The sequence below is a fragment of the Pleurodeles waltl genome, chromosome 10 (assembly GCF_031143425.1).
Source record: "Pleurodeles waltl isolate 20211129_DDA chromosome 10, aPleWal1.hap1.20221129, whole genome shotgun sequence".
Lineage (NCBI taxonomy): Eukaryota > Metazoa > Chordata > Amphibia > Caudata > Salamandridae > Pleurodeles > Pleurodeles waltl.
In genome coordinates this window covers 788360049-788378195 of record NC_090449.1, presented here as the reverse complement: position 1 = coordinate 788378195, position 18147 = coordinate 788360049, and the positions used below count along the sequence as shown (strand labels likewise).

Below are 18147 nucleotides of genomic sequence, written 5' to 3'. Positions count from 1 at the left end.
ATGGACCCTATCTTAGAGCAATCTGACAGCAACATGTCGATCATCTGGGCACGTCGATAATCTGGGTGCTGGAGGGATCCCTTTGTCTATAGTTTGGAGTTCTTGTCAAGTACTTGCCTGACTCAGGAAAGCCTGCTTATCAGCGTAAACATATCTGGTAAGCAAGGAAGCCCGATGATGAAGCACAACACTGGGTAGGATGTGTGATGGCTTACCTTACAAACTCGTTTTGTAGTTTTTCATATTTTTGTATTTTCTAACAGTGACACACTTGACTTTTTATTATTGATCCCATCCCACTGGATAAAAGATCCAGGGTTCTTTGTTTTAAGGGAATCGGTAAAGATGACACAGGTATTTTGAATATTGTTCTCCAATTTATTTCCCTGGAATTACCCTCCATTGTGAACAGTTTGTTGGTAAAAATGTGCAAAATTTAAAATGGGTTAATTCCTCAACCCCACTGATTGCAATTATAAGAATCTAAATCCATAACACTATTAATACAGTACGTTTGACAAAATGTACAGCAATTAAGAGACCCTGAAATCCATAGGCAGGTTCGGTTAGCTGTGTACACAAACTGTACCCAACTGCCCAGCGTATCACATACAGAAACTTCAGTTCATTAAATGACAGAAGCCTCTCCCTCTTTAGAATGTAATCTTTATGATTTCTAGGACTCAAAAACCTTTGTTTAATTTTTTACGAGGAACATTATTTTACCTTTGGGCTTTACTGCAGAAACAAGTTACTAAACTTTGTCATTCTAATAAAATTTATTTCAGCCCTACTGTGAACCGATTGCCTGGACCGGATTACTGTTACAGTCTGTATGTGAGTCTTTCCTAAAGCCTATAAAGCAGAAAGGAGTTCAAATAAGCTAGGATAGGGGTCAAAGCTGATGGTGGCCCAAGATGGCTGCTACTTTTTGAGGCTGTGGCCGAAATTCCCTTTTTACTGCTGCCTCACAAGGATCAAGGGTTCTTTGACAACAGTGGTGCTTCACATACAACACACTGAGAGGCGATTAGTGAGGACCATTTTCCTCCTGCTGTGAGTTCCTGATTGAATACCATCAAGAGGACAAGAGGCTCCTCCTCCCCCACGATATCTCCTTGCAATTTGTGCCCAGAAACCTGTCTTTTTTCAGAGTTGGTAGGTCCTGCTTTCTCTCATGCCTCTGAGCCTGCTCAGTGGGTAGGATGCGGGTGGGTAGGCCCAAGTGGAAGCAAAAAGAGAATAAAAGTACCAAGCTGTCAGACAAAGACAGCCATGGTACCTATAGTTTAGTCACAGCTGTAGATAAAACTGAACCAAAGTGTCCAGGAGAAAGCCTAGGTGTGTGTGTGTTTTGGAGGAATACCAGGGAGGAGCACAACTTCAAGTTTCTTAAAAAGGTCCCTTTACCATTTGAAGCCCTCCAAACAACTGGCTTGATTTGGAGATTCTTCTCGCCCTTGCAAACCCAAGGATGTGCTATGATGCACTGTGATACAGGTAAGACATATGCCTGCTTTCTCCTACTTTCCTGCCATACAGAAAGGACTTTGCTGACCATTTTATATCTGACCATTCCTTGGTTGGCCTCTTGACCCCAGCGTAGCATGGCTGACGAATGTAGTAGTAAAGAATATCTGTTTAAAACCTGATCTACACCACACAGGAAAGGCAGCAGATGTACTTGAAGGATCTCCTGATACGTCAGAGATAACAAATGGTGAAAACTGCCACTAAAACCTATAACAACGAGCTTAACCAAAAGACTTCAGTGACTAAGAATGAGGTGAAGGCAGCTGAAAATAACATAGTAGACTTGTAAATGCTAGGGTTTAGGCCTGAGAAAAAATTGGTAAACTTGGCAACTAAAATTAAATTGATTGAAGCGTCATGCCAAGACACTGAAAGGTCATTGAAAGATTTAACAACTTCCACAAAAAAAAATGAAATTGAAAGTGCATGACAATCTCAGAAGAGGCTCCCATCTGAGGGTACTCTCGGTGCCTCAAGCAATAGCAGAGAAAGGGCTGCCTGAGAGGATGTCAACAGAGTGCTCTAAGAGTTGCTGGAAACCCAATCTCATCTGGTGTAAGATCTGTTAAAACAAGATTGTAGAACGCCTTCAGCTGGTAAAATATATATATCTATATCAAGGACAAGCCGAGGGAACAAAGTGATTATCATGAAGTCATCAGCTGGCTTCAGACAGTACATAGGGGAAAAAACTGTTACAGAAAAACAGTCAACTTTTTATGCTCACAGACCTGAGCCCCGACACACTTATGAGAAACACAGCACTGTTGGAATTCAGGAAAGACTTGCTAGCCAGAGGTCTGGTGACTTTGGCTGGTCTACTGGTTAAGCTGAAAGTGTCCGATCAAGGTAAAATACAAGATTTCTCCCAACTTGAGGTTAGCACAGCCTTCCTGTATAGCCCTGGAAGTCAAGAAACCTGTATCTCAGAGTACCTTTTTCTAATGTTATTTCAGTGATTCTGTCTCATTTCCTCCTGCCACCATTGAAGCATCCTTAGGTTGGGTGAGAGGTCTGTGCCCTAGCTGACAATCTGACTCTGGGATCTCAAGGAAATTCCCTCTGAGACAGAAAATGCAAGTGGTATGCGGGCTGGGCTGCTAGTTTGGTTTCATTGCTCAGAGATGGATCCCTCTAATACTTATCTTCCTCCCACTGTTTTGTTATTGAGCCTCAGAGGTTAGAAATTAATCTTGGAGAGCCTATATCATTTTTTAAAAAGCTATTGGTTTATTACTTAAATTCCTTGTGTGGGTTAAGACCGAAGACTATACCAAAAACATACAGTAGGCTTCAGACCAGCTTATTGCTTACTACTGGTTGGATGCCTGGTTTACTCATTTGCTTGCTTCAAGGTTGATGGGTTTACTTCCTCTTCTTGTGTTTGTCCCTCTCCTGAAACACAGGTTCGTTATCATATTAATAGGAGAAATTTCCACAGCTTATATTCAGTCAACTAGATTGTTATTTTCATTCAAACGTTGTTTTGTCGTGTAGGCTCTCATTAATATAATGAGACTACTGGATTTGAGCGGCAGAATCGCCTGCGGGGTGGAAGACTGATTCTAGCCCACTACAGGTGACACCTGTCGGCCTAATCCAGATTTTGCTCTCGCTAACTAGCAGTGCCTAATATCTACCCTAGAGTAGGGATGGTTGGACAGCCGAGCGCATGACACAATTGACTCCTCAGGGAAATCGTGGTCACTCAGATCACATCCATTTCTCTCAATTACATTAGTCTCACATATACAAGGACAATCAGAGGCAGTATACGTGTTAATAAGGTTTAAATGAAGCAACTGCATCTTAGATAAAGCATATACTGCAATAACCAGGACGATAAAACATGACAGGATTAAGATTGTGACAAGGAGAGTGAAGCATAAAAATAACGTTACCATATTGTCACTAGAGTCAGTAAAGTAATTCCTACCTAGGCTATATTAGAGCACAGCCTGTTTAGCTCCAGTTCTGCCCTTCAGGTTCCCCTGGGAAGACATCATCCCCCATACCGGAGCAAGAGGCCTGAAGTCTGCATAAGCAGCTGTTGCGAGGCATTTAGCAATCAGCATACAGCCGTGGTCATCTGGCCGGAATCTCCCTCCAACGTGTATTGGACAGAGAAGTGTTTTTATAATAAAACAGCTGATGATCTGAGAAAATGTCCCTACGTAAGGATATGTATCTTTCTATGAACACTAGAAACAAAGTGTTACCATGTTTACCGGCAACCTATCTTGCTGCAGCCTTGAGAAAAGCACAGAGTGAAAGAAATGTCTTGTTTATAGAATGCAGAGCTGGCCTAGGCAGAGAACAGATAGATGATTTGCATCTCTTCCCCTCTTCTCCCAGCTGCCCCGCTGCTCAGCGGCATTCTCTTTTCACCCCGCCCACCCACTTCACCTCTCCCTGCTGCTAAACATTTTAGCAAGGTTCGCGGCTGCAATCTGTGGTGCTGCGTGGTAGCTGCTGGGCGACTTTGCACACATTAACCTCTTTGTGTATTTTTTTATTTTTATTTGCCACTCCAAGATTGGCGTCCGACAACATGGAACGGTAAATAAAAAGAACAAGCATTTGCAATGCAATGGGTCTTGCGTTTGCTCCCATTAGCGCCATTAGCTTTGTAAACTCCTAACCAGACTTTTATTGCCACATAAACTAATAATGAAAAGTAAAACAGTTTCACATATGCGAGCAGATGGTCGCCATGACATGCAAAGTGCTCGATTTCTGCCCAGCGAGATCGCGGTGCGCAGGAAATGAAAAGATAGAGTAGTCCAGAAACAGGCTGAAAACACAGAGCCTCATATGTTTTCAGTAGTTTACCGGTGCGCTCGAGGAGGGCTGAATACCGGAAAAAGCATGATGTATGCATGCCTTTCCCAAATAGTATCAATCGATTTTAAAAGGCAAGCCCATGAACTAATGAAAGTGAAGGGTGTGACATGGGCGTGGTTTGAAGCCCACAGAGAGATTAAAACATGGTCCAAAGAGCTTGCGCCCTCGACCCTAAAAAAGATGGCCTGTTTATGATACAAGCGCCATCGTGTCTTTCCCTTTATGCTGAAGCTGCACAGCGTCGCCAAAAAGACTTTTTTTCCATTAGCAGCTCTGTTATCTGTGCCAATACTTATTCCCAGCATCTAAAGACAGATCTTTAAAAAAGCATGTTAAGCTGTTAACACTGGAATGGTATCGGGTTTAGGTATTTTCCATCAATCTTCTATACACCTTTAAAAGTACTAGAGCATCCACCTATACAATTCCACCAGTGGGATCAGGCCACGAAAATAAATCATCTACTTTTTGTCCCAGCGTGTCTGGGGTATGAAGAAACACGTTCCTAAACTAACTTTGCCTCTTTTTTTAAATATAATTATAAGTACCAACAGAAACATGTACCCTCCAGGACATACCAAAACACAGCTGCCTTCTATAGTCCATATAGAAAGTGTTGGGAGTCCCGATCCACACATTTTAACCAGTCATTTTTTTGTACATTTAGTGTCGCCACTCATGGCACTCTGACAATCTCAATTAAAACATGAGGCTTTCTGTTTTTAGCATGCACCACACATGTAGAGGATCACACTACACAGTGATTAAGGACATACCACCTACCTTAAACATAAAATGCAGTTTTAAAAATATATATATCTCAATTCATTGTTTTATGTAAGGACCTCTTCAAATAAGAGTTTTTAATTTTGTTTAATTCAAAGACTTGCGTTGAAAGTAAAGCAGCAGTTATTAAATATGCACTAGCAGAACTGAATCACATCGATAAACTGATAAACTTTCCCTATCCCCCAGTGGTGGCTGCCGCCAATATGTTTTGAAGGGACGGGGGGGGGGGCGAGAGAAGGTTTTTAAAATGATAATTTTTTTTAAAAAGTACCTGGCTGCCTCCGTGACACTCCTCTCTTCTTGGTACTGGGGCACAAAGCAAAGGCTCCCAATCCAGACACTGCTCTCATGCTATACCAAGCATGAGAGCAGCACCAGGATCGACCTCAGCGGACTAGTTCGACACTTGCTCAGGCACAGGGAGCCTGTGCCATTTCCCCAACCCAACTGTGCAAAGCAGCTCGGTAGGAGAAATGTAAGTGCACGTCGGTTTGGCCAGCCTAAGATGGCAGTCCAAACTGACATGCGGACTTACAAGTGCCCACCACTCCTCCTCTATGCTATGGCCCCTCGCCACCCTAGACTCACATGACTTAGTCAGACAGTGATAAATAATTACTTGTCACTGCCTGACTGAGCGGGGGGTCGACTTTCCTCTGCTATTACAGAGGAGCCACACCTGCTATCCCATTGTGTGGGATAGAGGAGCGTCGCTGGTTACTATACTGTAATTTAAGAAAGAAGACAAATACTCTGGTGTGGGACCCAGGTTTATCAAATTATTGGTGGAATTAACCCCCCAGCCATTAATGCACCTTCATAAAAGCTAGGTGGTGTGTACTGCCGACAGGATGGTCTGGCTCTGGTGACCAGTGGCCTATGGAAAGAACAAGGAGCACAAACTCACATTAAAGCAACACGAGTAAGTAACTCAATTATTTGTTTAGTATAAAGCACCCCTTCAGCACCAGACACCCAAACTACCCTCCCTTGAACCTTGAAAGCAGATAAGTTTAGGTGGACAACTAACTATATATAGGTAGTGATGTCATTTCATCATAGGAAGAGCTATCATACCCTCCTTTTCAGTCCAAGCTTAAGTACAAATTTTGCAATGTATATTACATATCCATGTAAACATGATTTATATATTTTCATACATGGAAAAAACGTGGTGTGTGAACACACACACACCGCACTATCAATTCCATCTACCCATCACTGCAGTAAATATTTGAGGCAATATAAAGCATGCACTTAAATATAATGTAATACATGTTCAACTCAATGATATCTTCCAGGCAAAAAATCTCAAGATAACGAAAGCAAACATTGCATTTGGAAGCCAAATGCTACTGTTTATTCTTCACATTTAGAAACTAGCACCAGGTTAATATCGGAGATTATGTTTAATATCAAAAGCACTTGTAAGTGATACATTATAGAAAACGTGACGGGGGGAAAAAAAAAAAAAACCTTCTCACCCCCTTATCCTCCAAGATTGTCACATAAATCCTCTCACTTTGATGTCAGTGTAAGAAAAGTACACAAGCATCCTTGGAGGAGAGAGTCTGACATTTGATCTCAATCTCTGAATGCACAGCAAACGTGATGAGGTAAAAACAAGACTGAAAGTCCTGTTAACTGAAAGCATGTTTGTGAAAGGCTACAGAAAACACAGTTTAAGCAATGGGAGTGGTGAACTGAACCTGGAGAGCCTAAAGCAAATAAAGCCAGCAAATGGAAAGTCTGAGTTACAAACCACACAGCCAATGGTAATCAACGAAAGGAATGCATTCTTGAGGAACACATTCCTAAGTCAACTTTCAGAAAGTCCACATGATTTCTTTAGCTGCTGCTGTCTGGATAGGATGCAACCTAAAAAAAACACTAGCAAGTGGAGTAGAGGGTGACGGATGGATTCAAAGTTTCAAATTTAGAGTCTTTCGAGTCTGTGACACAGAGCTCAGAGACAAATTTCATGTCATTTTTTTTCATCCCCCTGAGGAGGCAGGTGGACTGGGCGTGTGGAAGGGCTGGGTGTGAGGGGGATCTTCCGTAGCAGATGCCCCAGAACAGGCTGGAAGACGGGGGGAAGCCAAACTTGCTTATGCACTTGAACTCATGCACAGAAGAAGAGGCAAACCACGGTTTAGGTTTATGCTGGAAAACAAAAATATAACAGAAGAGAGGAAAGAGGAACGGATTATTAAACCAAATTAAATCCAGTCAACAAAAGATTAGTCAGCTTGATACTTTAGAGACAGGCAATTTGGGGAGGAAGCAAGTGCTTGTTTAAACAGAAGTGATGATTTATGACTGTATGTTCTAATTGCTAGTCCTATTATTATTGTATTGAAAGTAACAGTGTAGTGCACTCAATGTCAAGTGTGGTTCCTGTTCTAATTACAAGCAAGTAGCCAGGTGTCCACCAGCTTTCTCGTATCAAAGCAACAGATTTTACTGTTTTAGGTCATTTAATTCAAAGATAGTGAAAGGAGAAAGTAAATAAGGAACAAGCAGCAGAGCGCATTATGACTTTACGATCTACTTTGACCCATATGGCAAAGAAGTATGCCATATACAAGACTGAGACCAGGACCAAGGAGAAATCTAAGCAGGATGTCATATCTACCTTGAGGAGAACATCTCTTCAGCAAGCAATGACAAAAAACTGAAGACAACATCAAAAATGAATGTACTTCCAAAACATCTTTTCTGGTCACAAAATCATCTCCTGATTCTCATCCCTAAACTTGCTATTGAATGTCATACAATGACTGATACCCAGGCCTCTCAAAATTCCCTTGCTTTAATCCATTCAATTAGGAACTTTTTACAAAATCCCTTAAAGTAAGAATGGACTTGATGTCATCTACAGCTCCAGGAGAAAATCTATTAGTGGAAAAACCAAATAAGCAGACATCTCCTAGAATCGCAATCCTCTGTCAACACTGGACCCCCGAGAAAGCATGGCCAATTTCAAGAAAAATAACATACAAGTCCAAGGTTTATTATCCAACTTAGAAACATCTGCAATGTCAGCCGTCTCAACGTTGGACATACTGCTAATAAAGCAGCAAACGTTTTAGAAGGTTTGGTTTTAATTAACAATATATCAAAATACATCTGCTATACAGAATACACCACTCCACAACTTTGTATATAAATGGCCAATGTTAATTAAAAAAAAAGTTAGGCAACCCAATATTGTACAGAAGACAATTCCAATGTAGTAGATGATTTACAAAGAAGCAGGAAAAGAGTAAGGAAGGACAAAGCAGAGAAGAAACTAAAAAAGATACAAAGTCCAAGGATGAGAGAAGTGTATGTTAGCAGTGGAGACAATGGGGAGGGGGGAGGAAAATTAGCAAATTCAACTAGGCTAATACTCCTATATTCAAAGAGCACATCTAAATCAAAAATACCCACAAAAGGCCTAGCTAGAGGAGAGGACACAGAATTATCGAAGCAGTAAAAATAAAGTCCATCAACTTAATGGAAAGATTAAAGGAGACTGAAGGTGAGACAAAGGCAAAGTCTGTCTTTTTTCTTTTAGATATAAAAAGAAATAGTAAAAGACACCATAAATTACAGCCATTAAATTCATCTAGAATTCTGAAACTGCCAATCACCAATGTTAATTTAATCAAAAAATATAAAATACGTAGGTTTTAAAAAAGTAACAAAAAGTAAAAAATTATAATGAGTTAACCAAAATGATGTTTCATTTTGACTTAATTAAATGCGATGATCATAGAGGCAGAGAAAGTATTACTCTCACAAAGGACACAGACTGAGTTTGAAGGCCTGGAAAATCATAATAATCAAAATATGCAGATTGGTCCATTTCTCTGTCATCATGCATACAATTCACTCCGTTCTCCTTTATGCCAACTATTCAAATCCATGTTTCTTCAATAAGAAAGTTAGTGACAGCTGTGAAGGAATATTAAAGGTAAACTGCCCAAACATAGCTTCATCACATCAGGTGAGAAATATTTTGCAGATATACAGAATAATTATGATCAATTAATGGCTGCTCTTTACTGAGTGAGGAAGTCTGGGATTCTGCCCCCTCCTCAAAAGTTCACAGTGATATCCTGAAATATCCAGGACCTAACAAGAATATTAGGATTTAGACAAGATTTAATATGATAATAGAATCCTACGTCAAGAAGATGTGGTTATGTAAAGAAGTTCTCACAATAAAAGAACATCTACAGAGATGAGTGATGACAAACCCAATAGGGCATGCGTCAAGTCGATTACTAACATTAGCAGCTGGGAATGTAGCCAGAGATATAACTGTCTTTTCCTCCAATTGTGAGTGGATTCTATTTAGCCTCAATCAAATGTATAAAACAGGGCCAGCTTAAATTTGATCACTGTTGCAAATGTGTATGACCATAACTAACACCACGTATAGGCACCATCAGTTGTCACTCTGTCAACGGGATTTTAAAAAGAAATGCATCTTGTCCTGGAAGGTGAATAGAGATTATAGATTATTTTATCTTGAAACTAAATCCTTTTGAATCCCATGTGAACGGACACATATTGTTTGGACACGATGTCCCCCAAGAGGTCTGTCCAAAAATGCTTGTGCCTTCACTTGGGGAAAGATTTCCTTAAATCGGCATTTCTTGTTTGAGATGCCAGATAAGCAAACTTTTATTGAAAGGAACCAAAAATGTCCAATTTACTATATGCGTGTGCATATCTGGAATTTTCACTGGTTTTCAGGCATCCATGTGTTAGATCACTGCCCCCTACTTATATGCAAAATTGGAAGAAGTGGGTTTGTTTAAATGCCTTGTAAGTGGCTACAAAAAACTTTAAGTTGGTCACATCATACAAAGCGTTAAAGATGAAATTGTTAACAAATGTATCAGGCTTAAAAGGAATGTATACACATAACATCGGGGTTGTACAGAAGAATCATTTCCTTTAAATTTTTAAGAGGAGCTAAAAAAATGTCAATTGGGTAAAATTGCCAATCACTGTCACAAAGAGACTACAAATACTGAAAGACCATGGACTCTAATGAGTTTACATAAAATTAAATAAAAAACCTAGATATATAGCTGTTTTCCGCAGATTGCCCAGTAAACTTATACTGTGAGAGAGGTCTATAGGGCTTATTTTAATTAGGGGGCAGGAGAGTAAAGTCCACATTCAGAGTACAAGAGTTGATTAGGTCCAGTACAAGGCAGGGAAAGGGAGCAAAGAGCCGGGAATTTATACTGGTTTTGGTGGATCATGAGTGTTGGAGCAGATATGCTAATATGAGAATATTCTAATTATTTGCGTATACATACTAATGAGAAATATTGATAAAAGAAACTAATTATTGAAAATAACGTGTAATGAGTAAAACAAGCCCACGGGGAGTGGTCACCATGTGTGTTAACAATACTAAAATAATGTGAAACATTATTAAAAAATTATGTATTAATATGTCGTATTTGATTGTATAATCTATGTTTTATGATGCTTCATATCTTTAACTTAGCTGAACTAGAGGCTTGGTCGGCGCTGGGCCTTGCTTGCTTAAACGTGGAGATGCGATGAGCTGCCGAGGACTGGAACTGGAGAAAAGGACCTTGAACTGTACAGAGTTCAGGCCGGCTCTGCTAGAAATATCTGCAAATGTACCAGAGGACAGAAGATGATCAGAACAAATTGATACAATTATGTGTAGAGTAGGCTAAATGTACCTTCCCAGGACTTGAACAATGGAAGCACTGACTAAGACTGTGGGCAACAATTTTGTTACCCGAATAGCCGGATGATGTTCTCACTCATCGACAGAAGGACCAATCATATTAATGGAACTTGATGCTCGAACCAACGCAAACAACTGGTAAACAAAAACTATAGGTTAGAATCATAACCCATGATGAGGTTGACCAATTAGCAATTTGTGGGACGGACTGAGAGACCCTAATAAAAATTCATGACAAGGGAAGGGAATTCAGAGCGGAGAGGCGAAAGTTGATGACGTCAGGAAACGCTGTCCGAAGTGCTGATAATTGGGCTTGCTCTCTGTGAGCCTGATACTTGCTGATGACTGATGACCTGGAGACGAAGACTAACTTGTTGCTGATCTATCTTGGATAGGTAGCTATAGAAATGTGACTGACTAACGTGTGCTTTTTCTTCTAGGTACCAACTGCGCTGTTTAAAAATGTTTCTCTCTTAGACAGATATTTCCAAATTAATGATTTTTGACTAATTTGTTTTCGCATGAAGATCCACATGCTGATGCTAATTTGAGATAGGTAGGCTGACAAGGGTGACTTAATGGTGACGGTTGACTGACTGACTTGCATTGCTGAATTATTCAATGTTAAAGGATTTGCTGACTTAGGTTGATGCTTGTTTTTGCTTATCAATAAACTCTTGGTGAATAGTTGCTTATGATGCTAATAAAGTTTGATTAACAAATAAAGTTCGAAATAAAGGTTTTGATTAGAATTGTAACTAATAGGGAATAAAAATGATTAACCTTTTTGAGTGATGGTATTTTCTTATTAGATAAGGCTTTTTTCATGGTGCTTACTTGTTGATTATGATGTTTATTGATGATCCATTGGTTACCGCTTGACTAGGATACTCTATGCGATCCAAAAAATTCATCGACCTATACGCATCACCTTGTAAGTTTCCTTACTAAGGACTAGGCGAGCTAGCATTTTTTGGTAGCAGCTTGATGGTTAGTTTCCTTAGGGAACTAGTTTGGTGGGGACTAGTGGTTATGGTAGTAGTTTAAGTTAGGTACAATTGTTTGAATTTTTATGAGGTTTGAATTTAGTTTTTCTGAAATGTCAATGGTAGCAAAGATGATGTCCCCTTAACCCCAGAAGCAGGTGCTAACAGGACACCCAGAAGGAGAAGACCTTCACTTTGGTGGAGTTTGCATGAGTATGAGAGAGCTCAAAGTACGACCAATGTGTTTTTCGATTTTCTTGCTGCTAAACACACATTAAGTCCTTTTGTACATTATACAGGAATCAATCAATCAATCAAGGTATTTATACAGCGCGCTACTCACCCGTGAGGGTCTCAAGGCGCTCGGGGGGGGTCACTGCTGTTCGAAGAGCCAGGTCTTGAGACGCCTCCGGTAGGCAAGGTGGTCCTGGGTGGTCCTGAGGTGGGCAGGAAGGGAATTCCACGTCTTGGCTGCCAGGTAGGAGAAGGATTTTGCCCCGGCGTTGGTTCGGCGGATACGAGGGACGGCGGCGAGAGCGAGGCTGGTGGAGCGAAGTTGACGGGTAGGCGTGTAGAAGGTGAGGCGACGGTTGAGGTATTCTGGGCCCTTGTTGTGGAGGGCTTTGTGTGCGTGGGTGAGGAGCCTGAAGGTGATCCTTTTGTTGATGGGTAGCCAGTGCAGGTGTCTCAGGTGGGCGGAGATGTGGCTGTGGCGGGGTACGTCGAGGATGAGGCGTGCAGAGGCGTTTTGCATGCGCTGAAGACGTTTCTGAAGTTTTGCGGTGGTTCCTGCGTATAGGGTGTAATGGGCAGTCTTATTCCAATTTGGAGTGTCAAAATACATCTGTTTTGCAGAGGCAAGCTTTAACATTCTTAGAGGAGTCATTTGTTAACAGTCCAAAAGCCTATATCTTGATTGAGCAATCAGAGAGAAAATTGTTGTTTTAAAGGATCAACCCAGGCTTGGTCTTAAACCCACTCCAGATTTAAGTACCTGTAACCTTACAATGGTTTCTCTTGACTCTTTGACATTGACATGTAGTATGTTTAATATTTTATACAGCTTAGATATAACACTGTCCTCTGTTCTTTAAGCAGAAATGATGTCTGGCATTTGTGCATGTTCATTTTTGTTGTTATCTGTGGGGGTGTTTATTAAGAGAAAGTTTTAACTTTCACCTTGGGTTTATCACATTTGTGTTTCAGCTGGGCTACGGCATTTGAGAGTGGGCCATTACCATATCATAGGTCTTCAACAGATCTACCTGGTTTCATCCAGGCCATCCGTTATGATTATGTTCTGTTAAGTTATCATATTCATTATTTAACTTAAACACGCATGCAAAGCTCTTACATCGAACATGAAATCGTACAAATGTGAGAAGATACAGGAGGTGAACACGAGGTAATAGGAAGAAGCAGGGTTAAGATGTATTCATGAGAGAAGAGGGAGTGGCACTACAGCAGAGAGACAAAAGAGATGAAACTGTGTGGCAAGGAAAGAAGAAGAGGGGAAAAGAGGAGGGACAGGAGAGATACTGTGTGAGAGGTAGTAGAAGGAAGCAAGAGGGAACAAGAACAGGAAAGGGAATAGGGAGAAAGAGCACGACAGGTGAGAAGAGAACAGGCAGGAGGAACTGTGGGTGATTAAGTTTGAGTGAATTAGAGGTGCGTAAAGGGGGGGAAGAGACTGGTGGGAAGGTGTGAGGGCGTAGATAGAGAGACAGAGTGCGAGGATGGAGGGAGTGGAACAGGGGTTAAGGAGGGGGGTGACCAGGAGAATGGGACAACTGCGAACAAATAATAGGCATAGAAAGAGTGTTGGAGAAAAGTCGGGGGAGGGATCAGGATTGACGAATAGGAAGGGAGACAGTATGGGCTGAAATTCAGAGATAGTTAAAGAGAAGGTACAGTATAAGAATACCTGCTGTCAAATACACTTGGGCCTTATAAGGCAAATGTAGTCTGAAGAGATGCATCTTCAGGTGATGGCTAAAGGACTGCTGAGTATGTTTAACCCCGAGGTCTTTGGGAAGAAATTCCCAAAGGAGAGTAGCTGCCCCTGAGGAGAACCGGTGCAGTTTATGGGATGTTGTATAGCTGCGGTTTCCTGAAGAAGAATGTTTTTGCTTCTGAGACCTCTCATAGTGCCAGATAGTTTGAGGAAATCATCAGTTTGAAGTGAGAGGTTTTGTGGACTGGTTTATAAATTAGGCATCTCCGTGTACATTGGGGTTGTATGAAATTCATGCACTTTGCTTTAACATGACTATGCAAAATTATAAGTAATTATGTGAAAGGCAAATCTGTCATTTTTCACTATGTTTTTTCAAGAATTGAGTCTGGTTGTCAATTTTTGGGCGACAACACATTTAAATAAAAGCAATGCAAACAACAGTTGCTCTTGTTCTGTTTTTTCTGTGCGTTTTACAGCGACTATGAACATTCGTGGTAATTGTTTTAAGGCAAGTGGTTCATAATTACATAGAGTTGCGTAATAGTATAATTTCAAGAATTTCACGTAACAGACAAACATGAAATTCCTGACTTTAGGCGGATTACACCTGTGTTATTAAACTTTCCCTCAGACCTAGTTTAAATTGGATTCTATCCTCAAGCAAAGATTGGAGTAATATGACCAAAGTTCCTCAAAGACGAGAGAAGTCTAGCAGTGGAATGCAAGACAGATCTGAGAGGCAAGAGAGCGGATTAGGATAACTGCAACAATAGTGTTGCCGAAGTCCAGACGTGAGAAAATCGGTGCATGATTCTTTTTAGAAGAACTGCGGACAGAAGTAGCTTTATTGTTTCAGGGCCTGAAGTTGAAAGATTGCCACTTTCGAGTTTTTATGTATGCGAGGGTTCATGGATAGTTCCATAGACAGTTACAATTTTAATTATTCAAGACGGTAAGGATCAATAGTTTTTTAAAAGGATGTTTTGGTTACTGCTTTCACAGTGCCTGATAATTATTTGTTGCGGTAGTTGTCTGCAGATCACAGCTCGTAGGTGTAGTGGGCTGGCTAAGGTTGTATTACAATTTGAGCCAGTGGGTTTTTCCATGATTATATCTGTGAGACTGTTAGCGAAGTTGAAGAGCAACGAAAGCCTTCTAGCAGTTATAGGAGTTGATTTGCAAAAATCATCCTAGATGTATCACGTTTGTGGTGCAGTAGACAAACAAATTCATTTTGATGTGGATCTGTTTAGTGTATAACCTAACACTTTGTAGTTAACCGACAAAACCTTTATCGGATGTAAGAAAGATGATGTCCAACACATATGTTGCGAGATTATTAATCATCATTAACTGTGAATATTCCAGTCAGTATCATTTATTCTCAATAGCGATCCAAGCAGTTCCAAAGGAAAGTGGAAAGAATATTTTTTCAGGTGGTACTGGAAAGAACAAAAACGATGAAGAGGTCATTAGTCCTGATTATAGCTGGTTGCGGGATCTTAAGATGTTTGGCAGGATGAGATCAGATTTTTATTAACCACTTTCCGAAAAGGCTGGTATAGTTTATGAGGTGGCTTCTCTGTAGAGAGGGCATGTCTGCCAATTGGAAGGGGCAGGATTTGTTAGACACAATAACGTGCTAGAAGTTTCATGTAACTATTAGATAATCTTCCATTCAACAGTCTTGCTGGTGTGGGTGAATTCTTGAGTTAAGGGGCATGTTCAATAGATAGGCTAAAACTTTGCAATAGATCTTGTATTCTAAACTCAGTCGACCGATTTGTCTATAGTTTTCTGGTTGTCGGCGATTATTGCATGTCTTCAGTCAAAACAACAGATGCCGCTAGAGCATCTCTGATCACTTTATAGTCTTGCATGTACTTTTTAAACATCATAAAAATGGGCACTTTCAGAACATTGGCTGTTTAATGTTAAATGAAAAAGATTAGGTAGGCTGTTTTGACATATATCCCTTTCAGCAGTATCCATGCAAAGAGCATGTTACTTACCTCCAGTAATGCTCTTTCTGGTGGATATTTTATCTAACTGCAGATTCTTCACCAACCTCACACCACCCCATTGTGTGGAATAGTCCCTTCTTGCTAAAAAGATCCCAATCTAGGAATCTGCAAACTAGTTTGTTCAATCTGCTGACAGGATGTGCATTTGAGGGCGCAAAACAGTTAATGAACGAAGTATACGTCAGGGTGCAATGGTGGCTCTTGTATGTGGCTTCGGTTGTCACTTCTGGAGTGAATGGTGTTGATGCAGAGTTCCAAGGCGCCACCTAGAGGTGCGCATAACCAGTAGTTTGAATTTTACAGATCAAGCCTGGCACCTGGGGATATTCGTAAGATGTTAGAGTATCACCAGAATGATTGTTACTGAAGGTAAGTAACTTGTTTCTCACAGGGGCTCAAGATTAAAACAAAGTTTTAAAGCCAATGCCTCATGGGCTTGTTTGTTGAGAAAAAGATTGTCCATTACAATAATGAAGGTAGGTGACTACTGTAGTCTGTTAGTTGTTTCACAGACATAGTGGTGGCATCTAGAAGATGGGGGGTCTCACTATAGTGCTCCCAGTTTAAGCTGTCTCAAATGCACTTTTCTCTACGTGTGTAGAAGGCCGATTGGTCAGATCAGCCTAGCTTACATTAGTGTTATGAAAATACCATACAGGAATGCTTTTTAGATACTGCTTCCACGGCGACCATTTCAAACATTCCTGTAACAGGGGTTCCCACATTTAGGCAGGTGAATTAAAGCGAAATACAGAATGCTTGAGAGACTACTAGTAGCCCATAGTTCTCTGGGTGGCGAAAGCAATTGAATGAGTGGCACTGTCTTTTTTTGTAAAGCCACACCCAATAGTTCTGGGCTCATATTTCACTATTTAAGCCTTTTGTTTTTCTTTGCAAATGGATAATGCAGCCCACCTTAACTTTGTCATGGGTTGGTTAATTGGTCAGGATATGATCTTGCGTTAGTGAGAGTGGACTCTTTTTTCCAGACTTATTTTTATTTAATATGTTATGAGAAATTGCACCTTCCCTATTGTGAAAATTATGTATGTGACCGCAAAATCAGACATTCTTCATAGTTAACATCTCGTAATTCTTAATTGGATTTCACAGTTGTACCTGTCAAAATGAAGAAAACTGATACTACATCCAAATTATTGTAGCCAATCAGCCGACTCCTTTCCACAGCATGGTTTCCCTTTTACTGTATCTGGGTTTATGAGAACGTGAGTCCGCTACAAAGATGGCTATTGGTGGCCATTGGTAACTGGACCTTTCCACCCAGCCATCACAGAAGGGATGCTGTGTTTTATAAGTCTTGTTACATGTGATACAGAAGCACTTCTGACTTTTTTTGTATTAGTTATCACTTTTGGCTGCAATTCACTTAGTAGTTCTGGAATGTGAATGATTAATTTCATCGTCAAAAATAGATTATTTAGACAGTGGATTATTGAACCACACTAAGAAACAATGCAAAATGTTCACAATGCAGCCCACATAACATACATAAAACTATCTATTAAATTATTTTCACTAATAGCAATTGGATACCTACCCATCTCACAAATCACATCCAGTAATTTCATCCTAAATAGTAGTTTGTTTCCATATTCCTGGTTTCTTATTTTATATTTATTTCTTATACGTTTTCAATATTCTACTACTATCTTTCAAAAAAAGAACACTACAGTAAAAAGTAAGCAGTACTACGTTCAAAATATGTGCCCCATATGGAATATCCATTATTGTCCAGGATGTGGAGTGCTAGCTCTGAGTGTGCAAAGAGGGGATTACTACCTGTTCTAACATTATGGAGCACTTGATGCATTTGCAAATTTGGGCAGGAATCTAACAGAATTCTAATTGTTCTTGCCATTGAAATATTCCACCATTTTCTTATCTCCTAGACAACATATACAATTTCTTCTTTTTCTAGATATGTTTTAAGCCTTAGAGTACTCAACGCAGCAGTAATGGGTTTGCACTGATGAATCATTAGTACCGTTACGGACAGCCCGTGCATATGGAGGTGTTATACTTTAGTAGTATGTCCTCTTTCTAATAACCAAATTGTTGCACTGTAACCTGCCAGCCAATGAGGTTATCCTTCAGTACGGTAGAACCTTCGCTAGTCAACAAAATAAACATTAACACTTGTTGTCCTCAAACATGCACAATACGTCTTGTTTGCGGAATGCCTCACCCCACTAAACGCAACACCTACAAAGTGGAATGAGTGGTTCAGATGATTCAACAATTGTTTTGGTGACATCCATGTGTTCA

At 40.3% G+C, this 18147-nt stretch overlaps 1 protein-coding gene across 4 annotated transcripts in view; it reads right to left on the bottom strand.

Moving 5' to 3' along the window:
- SNX10 (sorting nexin 10) overlaps window positions 1–18147 on the bottom strand; it is a 217341-nt gene that overhangs the window by 162909 nt on the left and 36285 nt on the right. Inside the window, exon 2 of one of the 4 annotated variants that reach the window (XM_069211419.1) lies at window positions 12224–12669. The exons of the other annotated variants lie outside the window; for them this stretch is intronic. The gene's annotated coding sequence lies outside the window, so the exon portion shown is untranslated. The remainder of the gene's footprint in view (window positions 1–12223; window positions 12670–18147) is intronic. 4 annotated transcript variants of the gene reach the window in all.